Source organism: Erinaceus europaeus, chromosome 18 (assembly GCF_950295315.1).
Source record: "Erinaceus europaeus chromosome 18, mEriEur2.1, whole genome shotgun sequence".
NCBI lineage: Eukaryota > Metazoa > Chordata > Mammalia > Eulipotyphla > Erinaceidae > Erinaceus > Erinaceus europaeus.
The window spans coordinates 69,697,497-69,706,659 of NC_080179.1; positions in this window are offsets into that span (position 1 = coordinate 69,697,497).

The following is a 9,163-nucleotide window of genomic DNA, read 5'->3' on the forward strand; positions in this document are numbered from 1 at the left end:
TATCCCGCACATTTATAATAAGGTGAGATAGACATGTGCTGGCATGTTTATATAGGATACGCAGTCTCTGGCACCTGCACATGAGCATGGTTGTCTCATACAGCACAATTAGAGAAAATTATATAGCCAACCAACTAGTCTTCAGAGCAGTTCCCTTCATATTATCTTTCTTCTTTGCTCAAAAGTTCTCAATAACCCACCACCACCTTTACTTTTCTGCAATCTCTTCTTACTTCCTCCCTTCAGCTGGTTTGTCAGCAGCCTCGACATTCTAGGCTTTCTTACAAGGGCCACCTCCCCCCTCCCCCTTTAGCTCTGCTCATCTGCCCATCCCCTTCCCAGTCTCGGCTACCTCAGATACTGGGCATAATTCCAACTGCTGTGGGTGGACAAAGCAGTTACATAGAAACTCTTATGGAAATAAAGAAGGCTCCCTGTCTGATGTCATGGACATCCCTGGGCCTCTGCTGGCTCTCTCCATCTGTTTGTCCCTTGGTCCCAACGAAGAGAATATGTCATTACTCTGAGCAACAATTCGGTTGCCAAATGAGCCTTCCGTTCCAGCTCACTGACTTACAGAGAGCCCAATGTAGTCAGAACACTAACTTCCAGAGCCCATTTCTACCTCATGAGAAAGGAGAGGTTTGTATTCACTGGGAAGACAACATTCAGGGCTAAGCTCAGTCAGCCTTGTGCATCGAGCAATACTGAGGAGCCTGCCTCTGTCATGACACGCCTGAGTGCTGAGGCAGGCGATGGGACACCCGAGTCCTCCAGCTGAAGGCAATATCCTAAACTGGCAGAGTCTGCTCTCCCAGCTGCCACTCAGCAGGCTGTTTTCATAGCCTGGCCAGACCCAGGAGCCACGCACTCTGCCATCATTATAGGCTGAGCTACCCTCAGCCTATAACAGAGGCTGCTAATTATTTAGATAGCCCTGCATGGCACACTCACACTGGATGATGTTAAGGTGGGCATTTCTCCAAGCTCTTTCTCCCTCCCTGCACTGTTTCTCTCTTCTCTGTGAACCTAGTGGGGCTATTTTGAGGCTTCTATTCCCTAGGGCAGAAATTCACTATTTCTCTTTCATTATCACATCCTAAAAGGGACATTTAAGGTAGTGTTTTCCTAATACATTTTTCAGTCCATGACATTTCTTTGCAACATGACAGTTTAATATGTTATGCACTCTATAGCAGTTTATCTACTATGTAGATCTTTGTTTTTATATTTTACCTGGATTTGGGTGTTTCTATTCCTTAAGGATCAATCTTCCCCTTTCGGAGGTGGTATAATGTCCATTACAGTACATTGTCAGGATATTCTGAATCTCTGTGCACTGACTCTTAAGTTTGGCATGACTGAGCTGTCTCTCTAGCGCTTGGACCACCAACCTCTGATATTCTCCAATGAGCAGAACCTTGATACATTTCCTCAGTTGTAGTTTCTTGTGGATTCTGCATCCTCTCAACATTAAGGAAGCACAAGCAGTGTTTGAGGACATAGGCAAGACTGCACTGGAGGTGGGAATAGTCCAAACATCCTGTCTCTAGAACGTTCCTGGGGTGTTAACCCTTGGTCACTCTAGAGGCTTCTCCTGATCTCTGGATTACTGTTGTCTCAGCCTTTATCTAAATACTAGAGATAAAGGCATGTTCCACAGCACAGCTATTGTTTCAGAAACATTCCCAGTGGAACAAGGATAAGACCTGAAACAGACTTATCTCAGCATAGGGAGGCTGGTCTGAGACAGGTGGATGAGGAGAGGGCTTTGATGTGGCAGCCCTAGTGCAGAGTGACAAGGTGTCAGGCTTAACATTTCTGAAGAACGAGAACCCCCTCACGCCCCCACCCCATGCTTCAACCTTCTCTACATTTGCTCTGTACAGTGCTTCACGATACCATAGTTTCAGTACTGTATTTTAGGAAGTTCACCACAATTGCCAATTTTTTTATATATATTGAATGACTTACAATTACATACAGATTGAAATGTATTCTTGAGGTCTTGTAAGTGGCTTATGCATACACAAAACCCCAAGTTAAGTTCCTAGGACTGCATATATCTGAGTGAGGCTCTAGTCTCTCACTCATGTAATAAAGAAATCCTCACATAAAAATTAAATAAAATCGATTTTTAAAAAAAAAAAAAAGCACTACATAGCTTTAGTTTATAGTGGTATTCTCATACTGAGGACTGAAGTTCTAGGACTGAATCTAGAATATCAGGGCCTCTGGCATGCACATATTTTGCATAACTGTCATGCTATCTCCCCTGCCCATAAGATGCATTATTATAAAACTAGCATTTTAGGCACTCCATAGAATGACCCTATTTGTTTATGGGCTACTTTTCTTTGACCTACCAGCTATGTTCTCTGTAAACATCAACTTTTGACTCATTATGACTCAAAATACCAACTTCAGAGATAGGTGGAAATATCATATTTCCAGTAATTAACTTCCCTTCTTTTGCCACATATTCAATCTTGCATTCCTTACACCCTCAGCATTAACCTCAAGATCAGAGAGTAATTTCTGGTCATCCTCCAAAGAAGGTATTTTTCCTTCCATCAAACTCATTACATTCCCTGGTGCCAACACTAAATTGAAATCAAATTGCAATGAAAGGTAGAATAAAGTGTTTAGCTCTTTATCTAGACTAGAAGCTCACTGAGAACAAGGATTTAGCTATATATTCAGCTTTAAATTCTTGCACCTTATCTAGTACTCACATTGAAGACACAGTAAGTGTCAAAGTTGTTTTGTTGGTTCTGTTGTGCTGTTGTTTCTGTGGCAAAACAGGATAGAACTTTGGCAGAAATACCCACCTTATATCATCTTCATGATGGGTAATGAGACTTGAGCTCACTGTAATACAAAAGACATGTAGGTATGTCAAGATAAGCAAAAGACAAAGTGTGTGCTTACTGTTATCAGCTTTTGTTTTTTCTTTCCTGTGCTCAATTTGAGGGGATGTTTAAAGGATTGATGGCTCACAAACTTCAATATTTTTTGCTCTTTTGTATTTTAATATTTCCTGTTAATTGCAAAACTATACAAGTGAATCTATTAACTGGAGCTGATGTGTGTCATTCACATGGTATGCTGGGTCCAACATGCAACTCAAATACATTTCAATAGTTATTTGTTAATTTGTGTCTTTATCTCTGTTTCCTTAGTGATATCTTGCTGCCCAGCCACCCTTCAAATGATTTAAAGATAACCAAAATAGTATGATGAAGAGATCCATCTTTTATATGTGTGCCAAAGATAAATATTATCACTCTTATTGTTTGGGATTTTTTTCCAAAGATAATTCATATCTAAAAATCAAATGAAAAATACAATTGAAACAATTCAGGACACTGTTTAGGTGAAGGCCATTTTTGTGCTTGGAATTCTATAGCCTAGTAATTTAAAATTGCAATATTAACACACTGTTTTGTTTTCACCTACCCCACTCCCCCATTTTTGTTTTTGTTTTTGTAACCATGGTGATAACAGAAGATTATGCACCAAGCTTGTGGGAAGAAATCACCTTGGAAGTTCTCCTATGGAAGAATGATTTAAGCTTTGTTCTGATACGTGAATCATGGGGTGGTGCTTTCTGTCAACATTCTTTGCTTTTCTAAACCAGAAAAGCCAGTATCTGTCTGGTTACTGGGGCTGCTTCTACTGATGGACAATAGTACATGACAGGGGAATGTTCTCCAGTCATTTTGATGTAGTAGCACATACCTGGGAACAATCAAATAATATTTTCATCACAGGTATTTTTAAAAAAAATTTTAAATTTATTTATTTACTTTCCCCTGCAGGTGGGGAGCAGGGAGCTCAAACGGGGATCCTTAAGCAGTTCCTTGTGCTTTGCGCCACCTGCGCTTAACCTGCTGGCTATTCCCCACAGGTATTTTTTTTTTTTTTTGGACATATTACTGTTATTCTGCACCAGGTAAAATGGTATTTGGAGCAATTTAGTATCTAGTCTTAATTGGGGCAAGGGAAATATTCTAAGAATTTATTTTAACACTTGTGAAATAGCTATGCTGTGGACATCATGATGAGGGGTTGTATTTATGTGTCAAAAACCATATGGTAAACCATTAACCCCTGCCCCCAAATAGTGAAAAATGTATAAAAAAGAAAGTATACTCATGTATCAATAATTGTCTTGTAAACCCTTATGCCACTCCAAAAAATGGACTTGGAAAATTTTCATATGCTACTTTATGTTGATTTTAATATTATCATTCATATTTGTCTTAAAGTGATTTTATATACATTAACTCAAATGACTATTGCATTTTTTCTTTAGTCAATCACTCTTTAGATCACCTCTTTTGTAAGTAAGAATATGTATCAAAATATATTTTTATATTAGAAATTATTAAAGTTGACATCATCAATGGATTTTATCTGTCAGAAAGGGGAATATGAAAAAAAACTGACTATATCATGCAACCTAGTTAACTTTCTGATTTGCTTGCGTGATAATCTTATGTCTTTTTTTCCAACTTCAGATTCACTTTCTTGAGTGAATACTGATTTACAGGACTCTTGTCACAAGGGTACATTTCCACTATTCCTCAAGATAAATGTCAGGAGATATCATTATCCACCCAATAATTTTATTAGAAGTCCATTTGTAGGAACTTATTGTACAGAAGAGTCTTATTTAGAGTCCCAGTACTGCTTGAGAGCAACAAGGAACTAGGGGGTGATCTATGGATGACTGAGAAGTGCTACTATGTCTCTTCCACTCTCTGTATCCTCTCCTCTCCTCTCCTCTCCTCTCCTCTCCTCTCCTCTCCTCTCCTCTCCTCTCCTCTCCTCTCCTCTCCTCTCCTCCCCTCCCCTCCCCTCCCCTCCCCTCCCCTCCCCTCTCCTCTCCTCTCCTCTCCTCTCTTCTCCTCTCCTCTCCTCTCCTTCTCCTCCTCTTCTCCTCCCCTCCCCTCCCCTTCCATCCCCTCCCCTCCCCTCCCCTCCCCTCCCCTCCCCTCCCCTCCCCTCCCCTCCCCTCCCCTCCCCTCCCCTTTCCTTCCCTTCCCTTCCCTTCCCTTCCCTTCCCTTCCCTTCCTTTCACTCACCTCTCCCCTCCCCCTCCTTTCTCCTTAGCTCTTCTCTCCACTTCCCTCTCTCCTCCCATCCCTTCCCCCTCCTCTCCCCTGCCTTCTCCCCTTCCCTCCCCTCTCCATTCTCTCTCCCTCTCCCTCCCCCCCATAAACTTAATGAAAACTTGACCCAGAAGCTGCATGCATGAGGCCCCCCATTACAAAAAACAAATCACTTTGTGATTTCTTGCTGTTAAAAACTCACTGAATAATTGAGTCTACATCATAATTTGCTTTACACTTACAAATCACTATAAATCATTCCTCCAGAATGACTATGAACTGACAAAATTCATTTTTAAAAGTCTTTTTTATGATATAGCAAGATGACAGTAGCTTGTTTTTGCAGTGTTTCTTCCCTCTCCATCATAAGTTGATCAATTTTTCTTTTTTATCATTTTTTAAAATTTGCTTTCCCTCTCTTTTGTTGCCTTTGTTGTCTTATTATTGTTGTAGTTACTATTATTATTGTTGTTATTGATGTCATCATTATTGGATAGGACAGAGAGAAATGGAGAGAGGCAGGGAAGACAGAGAGGGGGAGAGAAAGACAGACACCTGCAGACCTGCTTCACCGCCTGTGAAGTGACTCCCCTGCCAGTGGGGAGCCAGGGGCTAGAACCAGGATTCTTATACGGGTCCTTGCGCTTCATGCCATGTGCACTTAACCCATTGCGTTATCACCCGACCCCTGAATTTTTTCTTTTTCATAATTCAAATATATTCTTATATAGAACAGAGTTTCAAAGTCTAAACTGATAGGACATCTCTAGTTTCACTCTCACCCTCCTCAGTCCCAGGACAGGATCCACACATGAAAGTTCTATGCTACCACTTGTTAGAGGTAATCCACTAGTTTTAATAACCTACCATTTTAATGATCTATCTAAAATACTAGATCAGGCTTTTTCACTTAGATATGGTTTTCTTTGTGTCTAATCCCTTTTAACTTGGATGATGATGATGATGACGGTATTTTTATTATGTTTCTTGTCTATTTTGCTACAATAGTGGAGAACATTTGTACTCTCCATCTGTAGCTGCTTGCCTTTAACATCCAAATGTTAAGGGCCCCACATTCAACCAGGGAGAAAGGCAGGTATGACTTGATGCTAATTCATCTATATTAGTTCCACTGTCATTCATTGTCTCAACACTGAAATTTAATGACTCCATTCTGTCTGTGAACAGCACTGACTTCTCTCCACCCAATTGCACTTAAAGCCAGTCTTGCTCCTTGCATCACTCAAACCACACAATAATGATGACTATGATGCCTTTAAATAACTGATTGTCTTCATTTATTTGCATAGACTTCTTCCCAAGAAGACTGTGATTTTCTTGAGGATAGAAACAACAGTTAATGCATCAGTTGGAGGCTTATGTGGTGCACAGGCCTGTGGCCAGTGATGGGTAGATACAGAGGGCTTTCTCTTCTTGTTCTGGTTCACTATGAAAGCATACATTTGCTATCATTTTTTAAAAAAGAAAAACAACAACTTTGGGCTTGTTATAGGAAACCTTTAATTTACAAACCGGTTCTATTCCAGGAAACAACTACTGGGGTTGGATGAAACAGAATCCTATTAACAGTTTCTAGAGATGAATAGTCAGTTACGTATCTCACTGGATTAGACCCGATGTGCTCAGAGTAGGATCCGAGCTCATCTGTCTTCTGGAAGCAGGCGTGTAGCCATGAAATGATGAGAGAAGGAAGAAGAACACCAGGAGAAAAGAGACAATTTTCTGGGATCTGGTATGACTTTATCAACAGGTTAAAATTTATTTGACAAGATCTCGCATGCCTTTATTTTTCTGTTACTTGAAACTCCTAAATCATACTGTGCTATTCTGACTCATCCCCCCTTCCAACTCCCACATGATTTTCCACTGTTCTAGATCTTCACTGTACAATCTCTGCAGGGGTGGTAATGAGAAAGGCTGAAAGAAGAAGCTGTTTTTAATGAGAACGACCTCAGTTCTGATTAAACTAATATCCGCTAAGGAGTGAATGACTAAAACCATTAAAATTCTTCTGGCCTTTGGGTCCTGAAATTTTGTCCTATCATTGTTTGTCTGTCGAAACTTCACATATTTTTTTTTTCCTCCATCCATATATACAACTCTTCAAAGTCCCTGATATTTGTTTATTGCTCTATTTGGTGTATATGGTGGGGGTAGAGTGTGGAGATCTGTCTGTGTTTGGATGTAATGAAGGAGGAAAAAAGAACCCTGAGGAGGGAAGACTATAGCAGTTCTAAGAATGAGATATATGTTAATCTGGTGTTTACAACAGGAAAAAAATTATGCATACACATCTAAATACCCTTTACAATGCCCATACCTTAGAGCCATCATTTTGCATAAAGTTGAATGTCAGCTTTGTAGGTTGGGATTTCACCAGCCTGGAACACTGACCTGTCTGTGACTTTGTGATTAGATGTCAGGCATGTGTTGAGTGTGGGAAAATGCTGTTGGAGGCTCACATCCCAGTTAGGTCTCCGTTTCATAGTCTTTGCAGCTTAAAACAAAAATAATCCACTGAAAATCTTTGACGAGGAATGTAGCCTTTGAAAGAGTTTTGAGATTCTCTTGTGTGCTTTTAGAAATTAGATTGTATCAATTAGGGAGGGCACACATACCCTAAATGTCCCTAAGGAGTTTCATGTTTTCTTCCCTGATAATTCACATAACATTATGAGTGTGAACAAGCCTCAGACATCAGAAAGCATTGCCTGGCTTTCTTGAAGAACATGCATTATGAAAGTATGTGCTCTGGGTAAATAATTTGTGATGTAAATGGAATGTATGTCTTCAACCGGCTGTCTGTCTTGACAACCAATATGAATCCTTTGCATAGAGAACTTAACATAGTATATGTATTCAAGTTATATCCATATAAATTTGTATGTTTGATAATATATATGAGCAGGAAAACATATAATAAAAATGCAATACATATATATATATATATATATATATCATTCTATGTAAACAAACTGTTGTGTGATTATTTCTGAAGGATGGTGATCCTGATCACACTGAAGGCTTGATTCTAAATTAACTTACAGCCCTGTTCCTGTAACCAAGTCTAGTGCCAGCTTCTCTTTTCAACAAAGGAGAACTCTGGGAACTTCTTTCATCTTTAGGGAGCTAAAAGTGTACGTAGTTACAGCACTGTACTGTATCACAGGCGGGTTATTTTGTACTGTAGCTGTGTGTTCAGGGGAAAAGATTACAAGTTTTCTGTAAAGAGTATGCATGAGCACCCATACTGAAATAGATCCTTTATTGCCAATGAATTCTAACCAAAGCTTTAGGAGCCACATTAAAGACAAAAAAAAAAAAAAAAAGACTGTAATGAGAAGTACACCTTATAAACAAAAAATAGAGTTTTTAGTCTGTGAAGAGAAAAAAAGCAACGTTGTGCATATATTCTGACAGTGATTGGTGAGACTCCAAATATCTCTAGCCCAAGTTATTAAACGTAAATAGTGAAACAATATATCTTCATAAGTCCTTGGGTAACTCTGACTTGTATAGCTAACTGTATTATTGATCAAATGTGGTTTTCTTTTGCTAAAAACAAAAGACCTTATAAACCTCATATAGCTTGTTGGTGATCAAGTGTTTTGTGGAGAGCCGTAGTTTGATGAAGAAAGTGAGCATAATTCAAGAACATATGGATTTGATTCGCCCCTAAATGAGTAGACTTTAAAAAAATTATAAGGGAAATTCCTGGCAAACTATCCTTTGATTTGGAGTATGAAACATATCGAAAAGAGACAAAAAGTAGGTAATGATTTAATGAAAAAAATCCGCAAGAGATTGAATCACTTTCCCATTCTTAAATGTTTAAGACTATTCTGGAAATGCACACACAGCCAAGTTCTGGAAAGACTAGCCCATGCTAAAAATTCAATTGTGCATGAAATTTGTGGAGTGATCCAAAGGGCAGCTAGTTATACAATTTTATAAATATCACCCTGAATAATATAGGGTTTCTATTATGTGACTTGGAAAGCCTATAAAGTAGGTACGGAGTAAGT